This window comes from Zootermopsis nevadensis, unplaced genomic scaffold (assembly GCF_977971745.1).
Source record: "Zootermopsis nevadensis isolate Lab colony 2312 unplaced genomic scaffold, Znev_1.0 Znev_ptg000011l, whole genome shotgun sequence".
NCBI classification, from domain to species: domain Eukaryota; kingdom Metazoa; phylum Arthropoda; class Insecta; order Blattodea; family Termopsidae; genus Zootermopsis; species Zootermopsis nevadensis.
This window is the reverse complement of record NW_028259143.1, coordinates 18,103,649-18,121,238: the sequence shown is the minus strand read 5'-3', so window position 1 is coordinate 18,121,238 and position 17,590 is coordinate 18,103,649. Positions and strand designations below refer to the sequence as shown.

Below are 17,590 nucleotides of genomic sequence, written 5' to 3'. Positions count from 1 at the left end.
ATTGTAACATCTCACGCTTCTCTCGCCGGTCGACTTGCAATACAGGCCGAACGCCTGTAGTCGCTCATTTGTTTGATTCTGAAAACTCCCCTTTCATATGGTCGCTATTTTTCCGTGCAATGTTCTCTAACACTTCGCTTTTCTACCGCATGTAAAACCATTGGAGATTACCCTTTCCCCTCTTTGTCTTTCGATGTCGATCCATGCTCCGATGAACTCGAAACAGAATCATGAACGATTAAGCTGGTGGAATTCTTTTAAAGCTGTGATATTGTCCTTTTCCCTGAACAAAACTTACACTAAATAGTTCCAACCGAACCTAACCTAACCTAATCTATCCTAACATAACATAACATAACCTAACCTAACCTTACCTAACGTAACCTAACCTAACCTAATCTATCCTAACATAACATAACATAACCTAACCTAACCTTACCTAACGTAACCTAACCTAACCTAATCTATTCTAACATAACATAACCTAACCTAACCTAACCTAACTTAACCTCACCTAACCTAACCTAACCTAACCTTACCTAACGTAACCTAACCTAACCTAATCTATCCTAACATAACATAACATAACATAACATAACCTAACCTTACCTAACGTAACCTAACCTAACCTAATCTATCCTAACATAACATAACATAACATAACCTAACCTTACCTAACGTAACCTAACCTAACCTAATCTATCCTAACCTAACTTAACCTAACCTAACCTAACCTAACCTAACCTTACCTAACGTAACCTAACCTAACCTAACCTAACCTAACCTAACCTAACCTTACCTAACGTAACCTAACCTAACCTAATCTATCCTAACCTAACTTAACCTAACCTAACCTAACCTAACCTAACCTTACCTAACGTAACCTAACCTAACCTAACCTAACCTAACCTAACCTTACCTAACGTAACCTAACCTAACCTAATCTATCCTAACCTAACTTAACCTAACCTAACCTAACCTAACCTAACCTTACCTAACGTAACCTAACCTAACCTAACCTAACCTAACAATAAGAAGTGCTATAACACGAAACTTCAGATTCTGGTTTCAGTGTCGCCTCATTTCGCAATTTCGCACGACGGCACTGTTGGCGCTGCTGATAACAGAAACTTAAAACGTGCCAAATTGATAAGTAAACAGCGGTTTGATGATCTTGCTCAGTTGAATGGGAATCATCATCATTATTTAAGTCAGGGAGTTCGCTCACTTGTTTCCCTGTTCTCGCATTTTGCGTCCGGTGACGTCTTCAGCAAACTCATTCTTTATAAGCTAATATTAGTAATTAAAACGTAGTAGTAATAAAATATCGCTTAGCTTCAGATCATTCTGAATAGGAAATGCATCAGACATATGTTTACGTATTCCTATACGGAAGGAAGAATTATATTTTTCATACGGAACCCTAAGTAGTGTTGTGAGGTTTGATGCCATAGATTTCCATCCCAGTTCTAAATACACAGCTGTTTGCATTGACAGTCATATGGAAAATCGGGGACCTACATCATAGGTATGACGGATATGTCATACAACTATCTACATGGAACCGAGAGATGTTCTTGGGGTTAAATTTCTGTAAACACGCACTCAAAAATGAACCCGTAGTACACGCGTGGGGAATTTCCAAAATGCGTCCGATATGTTATCCCTTCTTTTCCTTCACTGTAAATATAAAACTAGTTTTCAATGTGGAAACATAATTTCGTATTCATGAAATATGTTGTCCACAAAGAGAAATATACAGCGCAGATATTACACATCAAAGAGACTGGTTACGTTTCTATTGCTTCGAGTTAAATACGACGCATAAAGAAAAGTTTGTTGAACGAGTTGTTCATTAGAATAAGTTCTCTGTTCCGTATCGTGTACACATGCTTTTATTGCTAAAACGTTTTCAGATGTTTTGCAAAGTTCTATTTAAGCTTCGTGGAAAGTAGGATTTATATTGATAGCCGATATCAACGGCGAAAATTAAAATTTGTATAGACTACGCAGTACCAAGCCATATCGAAATCCTATAACCATTTTCACAGCTGAAATACGCTGAAGAATGCACAGATGTACCGTAAAGACTTCAGTTTATTACATTTGTTCAGAAGAGCTTAAAAATAGAATGTATGACAAGTCAGAGAGGCTTATATTTTAAAATAATATGTTTGCACTCAATTATAATAATGTTAAATAATATCAGAAAGAACGTCCCACATTATCATGTGGTACACAATATTTCAATTTATTTCAGTTAATATTATTGGCGTGCTACACGAACAGCCGTAAAGCTAATTACTGATAACACACAGATTACCAAGAAATTACTTGAGTGTAGTGATAGTTAATACAATTAATACACAAAGGCAATCTTCTGCCGAATATATCGATATTTTTGTGATAGTAGTTAAATTAAGTCAATAGATTGAACTTGAAGAACAATTATAAACAAACAGGTTACTGAATCAGGAAATTTACATAATTTGGATGACAACTCAAAGTAAGACAACGCTGTGTGAATGGAGTGGGAAATGAGAAAAATGTATATAAATTTATATTGAATGTAATTAATGTCTAATATATGGATAGCAACACGGTTATTATAAAATGTGATTGAGGGGAACGATTTTCGTTTAAAAAGTATCGAAGCCCTTGAAGACAACACAGCAGGAGAAGGACAGGTTTTAATTAAAGGGCTGAAACTGAACATATCGATTAGGAATTCGATAATAATAATAATTTAATTAATTCTACTAAAGTACAATTTACTTTCCTGTAGAAAATTGAATCTGAAAATGGGTTGCTTCTAAAAAGAGAATTTTTTTTTCAAATCAGAAAACAAAATTATATATAATAATACTTTTATAAGTGCGTTAACATGGCATGCGATCAGATACTTAATAAAAATTATAATAATAACATAAAATACTAATTTATTAATAAAATGAGGTTGAATAAATTCAGTACAAAAACTCGTATGCGTGCTGGAAGCTATACTATCTAGAGATACGTGCTTTGTATCAATATATGTTTTATTTATCTATGTACAAAGCCTGTGCAGTGTTTTTCCAGAATAATTATTAATTTCCAGAATACAACGCAAAAAACTATTGTGTACTCCAAACCCTGCAGGCCATAATGGAAATATTCAGTAGTCTACGTCAGTCACCGTTTCGGTCTGGATGCACTTGCGTTGTAGAATTTCATATCTTGATACCACGTGCAGCCTCCTTCTTCTGCATCACAAAAGCGGCGTTGTTAATGCATGTTCCAAGAACTTTCGTCTCGCACAGAGTAACGAATTGTAATAAAAATCTGCCTTTACTCCTTTACATAAGTAGGTTGGAGTAAATATTAATTTCTTTATCAAAACATTTAAGATTTTTTTCACTGATGTCAGAATTGTTATTTCTTCGACATTTCTTTATCAAATAGTGGGCGTAATTAAGTACAAACTTTCCCCTCTTTGCCTCTCGCTGTTAGCGAGGCAATGCTTTTAAGTGTTGGTTTAATATTACGTAAGCATTACTTGAGAATCAAGTTTTCAACATGAAGGGTGACGCCATATTAAAAAGAAAAGGTTTGTACCGCACAAGGCAAATACGCGTGCCTCAAATTGCGAACCCTTGACTATATGATTTCATTCTGATTTGCAGTAATCCTATTTCGAGTAAGAAATGGAGACTTTATCTTGTTTGAAGTATAACTTGTACCAATACGGACGGATATTTTATGTCCCGTTGTTTGCAACGGGCCGTTCCCCTAGTTTTTATTTATTTATTTGTAGTGTTCTGTGTGACGACAGGTCCATATGAACAGGATCCTTCCATCCTTTTCTCGGACTGGGACCTGTTCATATACGTTCTTGGCAGATGATCCAGAAGTGGTTTGCCATTGCCTTCTTCTGTGTGTGAATGGATGCCACGGAGAAACCGGGGAAGCCCCCGGAGGAAAACTCCGTGTTGCCGAGACCACGGCCTTGCCCAACACAAGTTATGAATTCGGGCACCGCCGGGAATCGAACCCGAGACCCCAGGATTACAAGGCCAGCGTTCTGACCGCTAGACCACCGTGTAAGGTGTTCCCCTAGTAAGTAAACAGAATTTGGACCGACTCCGGACATCTTGCTTTAGTGCTATTTTGTTTTTAGACTCTTCTTTAATAGCAGAACCAATCTGGCCGCTATTTGTAGGTCTCTGCCAAGTCAGCGTGTTCTTGTTCCAAGCAACATTACAGTTCGCACGCCCTATTTGCTCCAATAGTCTGCTAGTTTAGACTCATTTTCGATTGAATGTACTTGTGGCTTATCGTTGGGTGTATTGTATAACCACAAATGATCATTAGCTTCTCCAGCAATTAGTGCAGCTATGTAAGCATGGCTTTGTGTGTGAATAATTAAGGCAGCGTTTCAAATGAACACAAGTAATGCTACCAAGTGTCTGTAAAACTTCTCTTTAGTGCTGTTAATTAGAATCACCGCTTTAAATTTTGTATTTTCTTTGCCAGACAGAAGTAAATTGAACAAGAATAAGTTAAAAGCAGGGCTACTTTGGGGCAGTGGCTGGCCCTAGGTGAACCAAAAACTTTAAGGGCCCCTTTTTAATTCCTTAATTCAAAGAAGTGATTTTGTAATTTGACACCAGTATAAAATGTATTTATAATAATAAAAGCAGAAAGGATTATACAAGATTAAAACACGTTACCTGCTTCTTATTTTGGTTTACAATTTTCTTTCAAAACAAAGTACCAGCACTTGATACTTTATACACTTAAGCGACGAGTACAAAGTGCCAATGGTGACGTCACTTGCGTGGAATGTGTCCGAAAGCAGTAAGTATCTGCGTTGGGGGGGGGCCAAAGGTCCCATTTGGGCTAATTATTACGTTAAAGTTTAAATTCTTGTACCGTCTTTCTGTTTTATTGTGGTATATTACGAAGCAGATTCTATGTGCTTTGAAGCAAAGTGTGAGAGATTGTACGCTAAAGAGTGATTTGTAAAACAATATTACAAAAGCTGAAACCCCCAAGCCAAAAGGAAATAAATATGTGAATGCGTGTTGATTGCAATATTTTTGTAGTAAACTACACGTGTTATGTTAGCGGAAATTATACCGACAGTGAACACGACGGAAAGGAAGCTGTACTTAACTCATTTCCGAAATCTGATCCGTAAGTGGAAGGTTAGCATTTTTGTGATTCTTTTTTTTTTATTAAAGTTTCTTCATCAGTTGCTAATTAGTAGGTAGTGTAACAAGAATTTCAAATAGCCTGCACGTTTCGACGTAACACTCGAAACCCCGTCTTACATGTATTAAGATGCGATCCCTTCGCGTGCGGATGTACATTTGATAATTGATTTCCCTTTGACACAGCGAAGTCTATCTGTCTCAAAATATGATCGTTTCTAGTTCCTGCGATATCACCTTTCAAAATACAGACCTCAAAAACACATTTCAGACGTTTACAAACATTACGGTCTATTGGAATATTTGCAGTCTATTCAGAAAACGTCTGTCACCTTGTGCATTCTTATATTTTGCGGGGGGGGGGGGGGGGGGCGCTCTCTCACACGTCGGTCCATAAGACAGTTTCACGTCACTTGACACAAGATGCAATAAAAGATGTGCTGTTTATACAGATCTCTCTTGTGGCTGATAAGACATTCTTGCTTAAAACAAGACGTTTCCTTCCGTGAACCCTAGAAGTCAGCGGGTTGTTATGAATTACGATGGCAGAGCGGTAGCGATGTAATTTAAGGGAGACTTTGTCAGACGGCTTGGTGGAGTGTAGGTTGCTACCGCAAAGGGCTATTACTCACTACAGATTAGAGGTTTTTAACAATATATGAGATTGATATAAGACCAGGATACAGAAGTCAGACCGGCGTGGATTATGCCAGCTCCCAGACCGAACTGTCGCTTCCGATTAAAATCGAAAGCTTGATTAGAAAACGTACAAGTCTTTCACTCACTGACCGAGATTTGAACCACGCACCTCGTGAACACAGGAAAAGTTTTCCGGTGTTGGGCCCAGTTGTCTCTCCGAAAGATTTTCGCTTGAATCGATGGGTGACGTGACTAATTTATCGCATACAACACCGTCTACACGACTTTATTAAAAATATTGAGATGTAAAATTGTGAAACCTAAATAGGAATTAAGTAACTCTTGATAATATTAAAAAAAAAATCGCGAAAATAAATTGCACGTAGATTCTTCCGTGTTCGGAAACATGAAATGTTCCTGTTTAATGGCAAAGGATCTCGCACTGAGTCTCCGTCTCCGAAACGCTCAAAAGAAACTGCTTTCCAATTTGCACCAATGAACAGTATCAGTTTTTATTTCATGTGGCTACAGCCTTGCACAATTTTGCTTTTCTGGGGTCTTTTACTGGAGGCAGCTTTAACAGGCAACGTAAGTTTCATAATTTCCCCTTAAGGAGTGACGCAAAACCCTAAATCCATTACAAATGGCTGCAGGCCTAACCACAAACCACCTCTGCGGACGAGGCATTTCTTGTGGGGAATCAGAAGCAGGGGAAGGGGACAGGAATCGTGTGATGACGAATGCAGATGACGGAGTCTGCAACTCTGTTTATATTCGTAGCAGATAAACGAGCTGATTCTTGTTACGAACGCGGTCTGCTAGCTCTGTCATCCAAATAAATGAATCGCTTACCTCAGCGGTCAAGTCTGAGTGCTAGCTGTCTCACCACTTTTCACCAGATTTGGTTCAAAAATCAAATGCAGAATTTAATACTAAATTAAAAACGTAACTTTAACTTGAATGAGCTGTTCCTACCTATTATTGTTATTGTCGCTTAGATGTGAGACTTTTTCTTCGTCGAAATGGCCCGTCTTCATCCCCATATGATAATTAGTGGACACCGAGGACCGGTGTAATGAAAGTGACAAGAGAAAACCGAAGTACTCTAAGGAAATCGCGTCCCAGTGCTACCTTCTCGCCGTCATACACCCAAATGGACGGGACTGGGCGCATACCCGAACGTCCTCCGGTCAGAAGCCAGCCACAAACCGCATGAACCATCTAGTCCGGGTCCTCCTGCCAAAGAACCTCGTGGTTGTCACCGAGAAAGTTCTTGGAGTGTCTTGAGAAAATCGAACTCACTTAAAGTCTCTGTGGTGACATCTTCAAAATTAATAAGCCGTTAGTTAATGTATTTTCTTTGTAGAATGTGAATCTGTACGTCTGCTTGAAGGTGGTGATGACTAACAAACCGACAAGAATTTCGTATGGAAATAGATCACGAATGTAACCAACGAGGTCTGGATTAAACTTTCTCGGTCGTCGTTGTAAACTTCACGTGCCAGCCAGCTTTTTCAGGGCAGCAAAGACCCCTATATCTTCTGGACAGGAAACTGGCGTGCACCGGAGTCAGCCTGAACGCAGTGACGAATGAAAAATTTCCTGTGTTCGTACGGCGAATAAAACGTGAAATCTGTTCCACTTTACAACCGGGGCTACGTAACTCTTTTCATCTTGTACGGGAACTGAAACTACAAAATTGTTAGTTCAGAGCTGAAAAGAGACTGTTACAGTCGGAGAGGCGTTAATAAATAAATTACGGACGAATTCACGTACAGAAAAAAAGGTAGGCATACACGCTTCATAATTTGGCGATAAGCCAATGAATGCACAGGCTCAAGATTTGGATAATCGGAATGAAGAGGCACGTATCAGTGTTTTGTGCCTTCTATGTGTTCAGCCCATGAAACGAATAGTAATGATACATGTTCCGTATTTTATTCTTCTGTTTGTTTAATCTCAAAAACTCACTCGACGAGTATCTTCGGTTTTAATGTATCTCGGAATAAATGTATTACGTTTGTTGTGCGGGACAACGCAACTTAAAAATTCGAAAGCATTGAACTTTCGTCCTGTGTGTGTGTGAACTGTGGTCTACATCGTCTCAGTCTTCATTTAGAGAGTATTAAAGTGGTTTTTTTTTGGGGGGGGGGTGCCTGTAACTGCAAATTATTTACTCGTACCAACGGAATGTCTTCTCCGCTTGCTTGGAAAAGAGGCCCCTCGGGGAGAAACTGGTGGTGAGAAGAGTGGACATTCCAGAGAATGAAAATGCCCGGAGAAATTGCGAGACTCGTAGCAAGCAAATGTGAGGAGGAAACTTTCTTTTTAATACAAGCCATGCCTTAAAACTCCGTATTCAGCAGATGTCACAAATATTGAGCAACAGTGATCAGACAGCCAGAAAATGAAAGTAAGTTACTTTCACAATTTATGGCAAATACGTAATATAACAAAGTAGTTCAGTAACACAAATGTAAGAGGAGAGTTTTGAACTACGAATACAATTAGAAGTTTACTTCAAAATACACCGAACTCTGATGAATACAAAAGCACAAATGTCGATACACTCGCGTTTGTGTTGCTTTAAATCATATACAGGGCAGAGAGCGTTTCGTTACAAAGCAGATACAGACTACAGAACATGGACTTGTTCTTGTCAGCTGTTACCAGGCGTCATAATACAATGTATAAAATTCCAGAATATGCTACTAATATCTAGTCAATGTAAATACGATTGAGTTATAAAACATCGCTGTGTTATCGGCATTTATAGACAAAACACTGTAATATTAGAAGCCAGCTTTGTTATGAATAGAGAAGGAAAGAGCAGGTTATGACAGCGATAGCTTTGTATGCACAAAAATTTTAATGAACAGTAAACCAAGCGAAGAGACCAAATTAATACGGGCTCCGAAATAAATGCACAACATTGAAAGCACCGACTGAGTGACACCTCTGAATACGTGGAGTGATATCTTCACGTCTCCTTACGCCTTTCTGGCATCTTATATGTTAAACTCAGGGTTTATCGCGCAGTCAGTAACGTAGAATCATCTCCGATAATAAATCACGTCTACAAAAAATAAATCTCCGACGTTTCGGAAAGTGTCTCTTTCTCTGACGCCAGAGAGGTAGGTCTCACCCGAGAAGACTTCATTACGTTTGTTAAGACAGTGCAAAGGCGACCGTCTGTTCTCACACGAACGTGACAGTGGCCCGAAGCCATCAATTTCACTGTCGCTTCGGAAGACACCGCATCGCCCCTCCACAGAATCTTCCTTCAGACTCCTGCATCTCTCTATAACCTGATTTCCAGGGTTATTGCTCTGGGTATAACCCGCTTTCAGCGGAGAACGCATTATCAAAATTATTGTCGCCGTGCGAGTTTCGATTTAGATCCAGTCACGAGCTGTTTCAAAACAAAATTACTTGCCCCGAAACAAAAATAAAAACACTTCTGGGCGACGCCCTGATGATGGAGGCAGCACGTGCCTCTGAAACGTCGGTAAGCTTCTACGAGACTGGACAGCGCTTCAAACAGCTGTCTTCATGCCCTCTGCCGAGAAAACCTCAAATACTGAAACGTCATGTCTCCACGTTCATGTTTTACGTTAACCTTTCTTGTACATCGGTTACTTTTCCAAGAAATTTCCTTCATCGTCGGGGGGGAAAGTTGTTTCGTATTACTTACGCCCCGAGTTCAAATCTCGACCGGGAAACCGGACAGCTTGCCAGAGCGTTTTATATCTTGATTCATTCTCTGTAGGAAGATTTCAGCGGCCTCTTCTCTCATCGTTCTCAATTCAGGTTCATAATCATCTTACTATTCTCTTCCTGCATTAAAAAACTTACGTTTGCCTCAAAAACTATTACGCCGACAATCTTCCCCGTTTCTTACCGCGATTATAATAAATTTAGATGTTCTTTGAGGTTCTCACGGCGGTAAATGTGTTGATTGTGCTCTTCTTGGTTGCCAGATGGTGTATGCGTAGATGGTTACCGACGTTTCGGAGGTACATATTGGTAACCACTCACAAGACTGCAGACAACACATTCGACGGTCATTCTCTTTTCATATGTAAGTAAATAGGCCTTAATTTACTGATTTATGCATTCATTCATTCAATTACTTGTTTCGCGCAGAGAACAGACAATTTTTCGCCATCCATGTAAACGTGTGCTAGAGTGCAGCGTTCGGTCATCCAAAAGCCATAATTCGCGGCTGATTGTTTTATAGATCTCTGTAACAATTTTGACGTAAATACGTCTTTACGGAGAAGCTTTATTCTAAATATTTCCTTTATACATGCTTTACAATTGAGTAAAGTTTGATTAAGACTTTGCTTAATCAACTTGAATTAGTTACGCTTAAGATGAGTCTGTGGTAGATGAATGTATTGTAAGGTAAGGTAATGTAATTAAATGTTTAATAGGTAACAACAATGCTAAGTAAACAATTGACGTTTCCAAGGTAACATAACAATGAAGTTATACTTTTTCGTTTCACTTTATGCCGAATGACACTGACCCGAAAATATAGACGTATTTACGTCAAAAATGTGTAAGATGGTTACCTAGGAATATCAACAATTTGTAAATATGGACTGACAACAATGGTCAGCTTGTATGCATTGTTATGTTACCTAGGAAACGTCATCTGTTTACTCGTCATTGTCGTGTTTCATTACTGTCGTCAACAATCCGCTTTCGTTATTGCGGAGAGAGCTGAGCTGTGAATCGGTTGTACAAGAAGTGCGTCGTGGAGCAGATAATTTTGTGCTGTTAAAATCCTTTTAGAATATCACAGGTACTTATCTTATTTAAGAATTATTAATAAATCTGTTGTTGCGTCATACTATGCACAAGATGGATGACCTTGAAGCAAAAGGACTCCATAACGCAGAATATATGAGACAGTAGAGAAAACGTAAAATAATAGAAGTATTAGATAATGAACTCCAGAGCGTATGGTCAATGGTGAAAAAGTTTTAATTGTAACCACAAACCTATTGATGATTGTAAGAGACTTATTTCGAGTCATTTGAGACACAGAAAATCCTAATACAATGCCGATAATATTGACAGGAGATTTTAACATTGATTTAAAGAAGGAGAAAAATCGAGGCTTTCTCACATTTATGGAGAAAACGTTTGGCTTAATGTTGATGTCAAATCCTAGATCAAAATCTTGTATAGATATGGCGTTTACACGATATGTTGATACTCTAAAATGTACAAATTTTATAACATATTTCAGCTACCACAGACCAATCTTAAGCGTAACTAATTCAAGTTAAATAAGCAATGTCTTAATCAATCTTATCTCAGTTGTAAAGCATGTATAAAGGAAATATTTAGAATAAAGCCAATATATAAACTTCCTTTCCGTATAGACGTATTTACGTCAAATTATCCGGAACCGTGGTTCCTCTATAACTTTTTATTTTCGTGAGACATGGGATATCACCATAAACTCCGTCTGTTCTACGAAGGTCCTTTGTCTGTGTTTACACTAAGGTGTGCCGCTAGTCTCAGCACGGAATAGGTTGTCACTGACCTATGCCCGAGGGTGTTACGGTGTTCGCTGAAGCGTTTTCGATTGCCCGCCGAAACTTCTAAATAAACAGCTGAGAGGGGGGGGGGATTCGCGTCTCCTTACTATTTCCTACACTCATGATACGGCTATAAATATGTTCAAATGAGTACGCGGAATAATATTATTAACGAAGAGAACAGTTTTAACGAAGTACATAGCCCATATGTGAAATTTTAGGTTTAGACGTGGGTCGAAAGATTATAATTTTTTTTTTTGTTGTTTTTTTGTTTTTTTGTTTTATGCGAATCTTCCAGATGGAGGACAAAGAGAAGCTGGACGTAAGCATCTTTAAACTTAAAACCCAACAAACAAACTAAAGTATTCTCATTAAAATCTTGAAGAATATTTAGCTAGATTTAGTTAAGAAAGCGACTCTTTTACGTTACTATCGTCTATTGCTTAGATTAGGGCATTATGAGGTAATACTTCCTTTGTTGATGTGACAAAGGAGTTTCTATCTGAGTCTCTTCGCGTAGCGTGTTTACCGTTAATCTGTTGGATGGAACACAAACAAATCCTCTCAGCTTGAAGGCTTTTCTTTTATTTGTTTCGCCGTCCGCATTCGTGTGGATGGAGCTGTTTCATTACAACTTCCTCTCTGTCGCCCCATCCCATCGACCCACGAAAATCCATTATTGCGTGGATCTTCTTCACCAGCTTCCGAAAAGGATGCGTCGGATTGTATTCCGTTCGCCCGTGTCTTACCGTCTCTTATCTGTCGTATCCACTGGGGGCAGTTCCTGGTGATCACTGGTACTGTTTCAGACTAGCCCGTGGAGGACATTGTCCACTGCCTGATGTACGTTTAACATTCACGACGTTTCGGCAACTGGCTGTACTCCTACCTTCAGTTGACTGGTTGCTTTCCTTTATCTGTTGCTATATTTTTAAAGACAAGCAAAGGGGTCGAAGCTGGAATCTTTTGAACGCTGAGCTAGTACACTGACCACTAAAGAACCGGGTGGCCCAGAAATGGTTACTCTGTTTACTCCAGTTATGGTACATGTTCATTTACTTCGTATCCGATTGAAATCATAAGGAACTCACTTGCAGGCACGGGCGACATATGACCTTTTATGTTGTTTCAATCAGTACCGACTTTTATAGTGACCACTAGCAAACTAAAAAAACACCACTAGCCTAACGCCACGTTTACACACATAACATGTAACATGTGTGGGAGGATATTACTGAAATGAAGAATTCGGACAGAATTCAAAATATATTTACGAAGTAAATATGTGGACGTTTGTGTCAGCTAACAATATCTTCGAGCTAACGAACGAATAATGCCATGAACCTTAAGAAGACAAGATTCTGACAAATTTGTTTAATTACTGGAACACAAATAACTGAATTCAAAGTAATAAGTTATTAAAAATTTAAGGAAGTGGCAGTTTACGAGTGAATTTAATACTGAAGGAAACATGAAAACATCTTTATGTTTTACACTTGAATACCGAAACAGACGAGGAACGAGCTATGGATAGAAGTGTCGATGATTAAACTGCTGAAAATACAGAATAATTACGTCCAGTATGTCTGGTAATCATTATACATGAAAAAGGGAGACAAAAATGATTGTGAACGCTGTAATTAGTTTCGTTAAAAATGGCGTCCAAACCATACGCAAACATGTCGAAAAACAAAACAAAATAAATACACCGGAGAGAACTTTGATGTACAAATTCCAGAGTTCACATTTCAACAAATAAATATAAGCGACTAGATGGAAACCTTTCAACTTCTTGTTCTGTAAGTTAACTTCGAGGATGTTTTGTGCAATTGGAATCGAGATGTAATTTGTTCAGCGAGTAATATAAAATCGTACGTACATACCAGCCCAGCTGATGGAAAAACTTGCGACAGAAATATGGTTAGAATCTCAGAAGCTATCACAACAAAGAGTGGAGTAGGACGAGGCTATCGGCTTTCGCCAATATTATTCAATACCTAACACAAAAAATGCACAGAAACGGAATATTCAGATGGTTAATGGACTGCGCCTATCTAGTAGATGCACGTTAAATATGCAGATGATCAAATCCGAAGTACAAATTTCCTCATATCGATGAAATACGATTGAAAAGAAACTTAATATAAAAATGCCAACATCAACGTCAAATGGGAATTTGTGGCAACAGAATGTTAAAAATAGTGCTAATGGGATATGTCAGTCAGAAGTGTTGGAATTTATAAAAGGGAATTTCAGAATTTGAAAAGGACGTGTTCTTTAAACTGCAAACATATAATAGAACGAGTGGCATAATAGAAATATTAAATGTCGGCAAACAAAGGACAATACAGACAAAATTAAGTATTCATAACCTCAAAGGCAACACTCAAATGTGTAGGTGAGATGTGGGTTTTGAATACCAGAGACAACCAACATTTGGATGCAGCAAAGTAAATCTTAAAGGCCACTGCTGGGATTTACAAAATTGGACCGCCAAAGGAATTTAGACATAAAGGAAAGATTGCTTGTTACAAATATGATGGAATACATACGAGGTTATGAAGAAAATTTTAAAAGATAATATAGAAAGAAGGCAGAGAAATATATTACGCCAGCCAGTGATGGCACTGTATTATAAACCTGCTGGGAAAAGATACAGAGGTTGTCCCTGAAAGAGATGAGACTTGACGGAACGGGTTTTATAAATCTGAAACTAAACTAGTTCTAGAAGTGGAACTTTTCTTGGATAGACTCGTTAAACGATTGGAACTTTATCGCGGAAGATCGTTTAAGCTTAACAAGAGAAGAAAACTTTTCAAAAATGTTCCACCTCTTAGTTTAAACACGATTTCAACTTGTTTGCTCTAATCTCATTTGGATATGAGTTGATTAAAAATTGTAATTTACGTGCACAACTGCTTTGTATTACTTATTGTTTTGAATCCAGTAATGGGCTAGGAATCGTTAAACTACGCTACGCATTCATGTGACTCAGTTACGAATGAAGAACGTTAAATTAATTTCTGCGAGATTCATTACGAGTGAGACACAAATGGAATAGCGAATTTAATGAGAAAGAAGGAGATTTTGCTTCGCCCCGTTTGTTTCACCGCTCAGCGTGTAGAACCTTCACTAATAACAGTGGGTTAATTGTTTCTCTGAAAATCGCTAATTGTACAGATCTCTGCCTCAGGCAACAAATCTTTGCTGAAAAAGTACATCTGAAAAGACGTAAATGTGCAGTTAAAATAGGCATTAAAGAAGGAAATAGAGTAGTATTCATTAAACAATAGATATAAACAAATAATTAAACAAATGTAAATTACAATTTAAATCATAACAAGCCTAAATAGAAAACAGGTGTGGAATGCCAACGCTAGGTTAAGACGCTCGCCGCATAAATTGAAGAAGCTGGAACACAGGCAATATTCACTATGTGTGTGCAGGGAAACCTTGGACATGTGGGTATATACGAAGGGGGCGGCACAGTGCGATAAAAATCTGGAAGCAGGTGATTGAATAAGAGGCAGAATTACATGATACGAAGCTTAAGGAGTGTCTAAGAAAGGCAGTGGGTGGTTGTAGAATGCTGAAAGTTGATGTGAAAATTTTTGTAGAGTGGAGGTGGATGGGAAAAGAATTATAGAAAAAATCAAATAGAGAAGCCGTGGAGGAACAGGCAAGGTGAAGCGATTAAAATCGTGAAGGGAGTGACGTGAGGCCAACTGAAACTGGCGTTTGTTGATTTTCGATCTCCCATGTCTTTGTTCATATATCCGATTATCGGAAAACATCTCTCGACTCGCGGCGCCCTTCCCCTCTGCAACACGCGCGACACTGAACTGTTTGTTCTCTTGGATTAGGCCAACGTTTTTAACCCGCGGCACTCCTCGACCTTTCAGAAACACGGCGGCACACCACATGACATAAACATGTTTGCTCATGCCCTACAAAAAGTGCAAACGTATGACAACAAAGAATTAAGATGTATTGAATAAAATTATCGATTATGAATGAACCTGTTTGTGTGCGAGCACGAACTTGTTGATTTTAATTACGAAATATAAGATACGATAAGGTGCGGTTTATTATAAAAGTTCGCGGACAAGAGAAACCTTGCAGCACACCGGTTGCGGGACACTGGACTAGACAGTGAAAACGAGATTGGGCGTTTGGTTCCAGAGACATCTGTTTGCCCGTGTGTTCTCGTAACTCCTTCTGTTGGACGAAGCTTCTTCAAATGTCTGGCGTTAGAACTCCAGATCCGGTAATATCAGCGTCGTCAATGTTTACTCTACCTTCATCATTTGGACACGATCCTGGGACACTTCGCCCCAGTTCTCACACATACGATATTTTCTTCTGATCCGTGTTATTCAGTTTTGCGCAAAATGCTTAAAACTAATCGTATGCTTGTCCACATTATGTTCTAATAAACTATTCACCGTATTTCGATTAACTATGGCACTGATCTGTTTAATTTTAATTATACTTAGCATCGGTAAGATACAACCCCCAATTTAAATTAAGCTCATATCGAACTTTGTCGATTTTCTCAAAATTAAAAATTGATGATTACGTAAATATAATTTTTCCGCTTAAAACATTTCTTATGACAACAGTGATTTAATTATTTAATTAAATGCTAGGGAAAATAATGCAGTGTCATGGTGGCAGGAGGCTGAAGTAACCTGCGTAATCAGAGGCTCCATAATTCATGCTCTTCACGAAATGTTATGGATTTTAGTTGGGCTTTTGAAACCGAAATGGCCGTAAGTCATTGAGTTTTGTAAGCCCTGCGACTGGCACTAGAAATGCGAAACGGAATTACATTAAAGGAAGTACTGACGACGAACTCAGGGTCAACATTTGAGATAAGGCTTTCGCTGTGGCGATACGTTTCTCTGAAATAACTGTAACCACCCTCAAGTCTACGGGTCATAATTCGGAATATCGCAGTGACGGTCAGTTTACTTCGTGCTTTGAAATGCGAAATTTAAAATTGTTGAAATGAAATTGATTTTTCGATTAGTTATTAATATTCACTTACTTTTCGCATTTTTCTGCGTGCTTGTGATAATGATACCGATGAATTTCTTTGAATGGTTCATACACGTCAGACAAAATCCTAGGGGAAATATTAATATCAAAACTAATCTCTTTCTTCCTGCCCCACTATTTTCTAAGCCTCTTACGCCATTGAATCGGATCACCAATCTCTTACAACTCTTGAAATAACGTCCGAGGATCGCTGACTTTCAATTATTTCCCGCTGAATGCAAGGGACAGACTTTCCAACTGCAGGGGAGGGGATGGCGAGGAAAGGGCTCCCCTCCTTTGCTCTCATGAGAAACGCGGACAACGTTTACTCCGTAGATGGGATTCGAACCACGACTACTTGACTTCCACACTTATTGGTTTAAATATTCTAGGAAAGTCTGCACTAATGCACTACAAACTTGATATTTATAAATACTTTTGAAGAAAATGTATTGCAGTCAGCAAACTTTTTGTACGTTATCCGTTGCCCTGATAATTCGAAATGGAACTTTTAAGATGGTTTTGGAGATGGGGGTGTGAGAGGATCTAATTAAATGAGCCTATATCAGTTAATGGATTTAAACGGATCCTTCAGACTGGATCCCGCGCACGTGGAAACAGAACCGATTTCTGAAACGTTGTTTATCATGAAATAATTATGAAGATATTAAGATAAGATTAAACCCTGGGAATGTTTGCTGCCATGCAGTTCAGAATCTTTTATCGTCCTGGTTGTTAATTAAAAACGTGGCGATTAAAAGGTTAAAAAATGAACTTTAACTTTCGTGGGACAGACTGCACTGAATGTATCTGACTAAGGACAGGGAACAGTGGTGGCCTCTCGTGATCACTTTAATTAATATTTGGGCTTAATAAGCGGCTGGGATTTTGACTAGTTGAGCGACTGTCAGCTTCTCGGGAATGAGTTATTTATTAATTAGTTCGATGGATATGTTTCAAGAAAACCAAGACAGCAGATAATTTCTATGAAATTACGAGACATACCGGTATTAAAGTTATGTACATTTACGGATATTTGAATTGCATTAGTATCTTCATCTGGCTGGTCCTGAAGGCGTTCGTCGGTTCTGACCTTTCTAGTATTTACTTCGTGTAGATGGATATCAGTGCTGAAGAATGAGACAGTATGTTCCTCCAAAACAT

General features: G+C 38.5%; 1 protein-coding gene across 7 annotated transcripts in view; it reads left to right on the top strand.

Moving 5' to 3' along the window:
- Window positions 1-17,590, top strand: part of LOC110831562 (motile sperm domain-containing protein 2) — a 367,668-nt gene that overhangs the window by 333,975 nt on the left and 16,103 nt on the right. For 3 of the 7 annotated variants that reach the window (XM_087347506.1, XM_087347508.1, XM_087347504.1), the window contains one exon: window positions 9,812-9,912. The exons of 3 other annotated variants lie outside the window; for them this stretch is intronic. The gene's annotated coding sequence lies outside the window, so the exon portion shown is untranslated. Of the gene's footprint in view, window positions 1-9,811; window positions 9,913-10,536; window positions 10,642-17,590 lie in introns of those variants that run through there. One more of the 7 variants, XM_087347500.1, reaches the window with a different exon arrangement.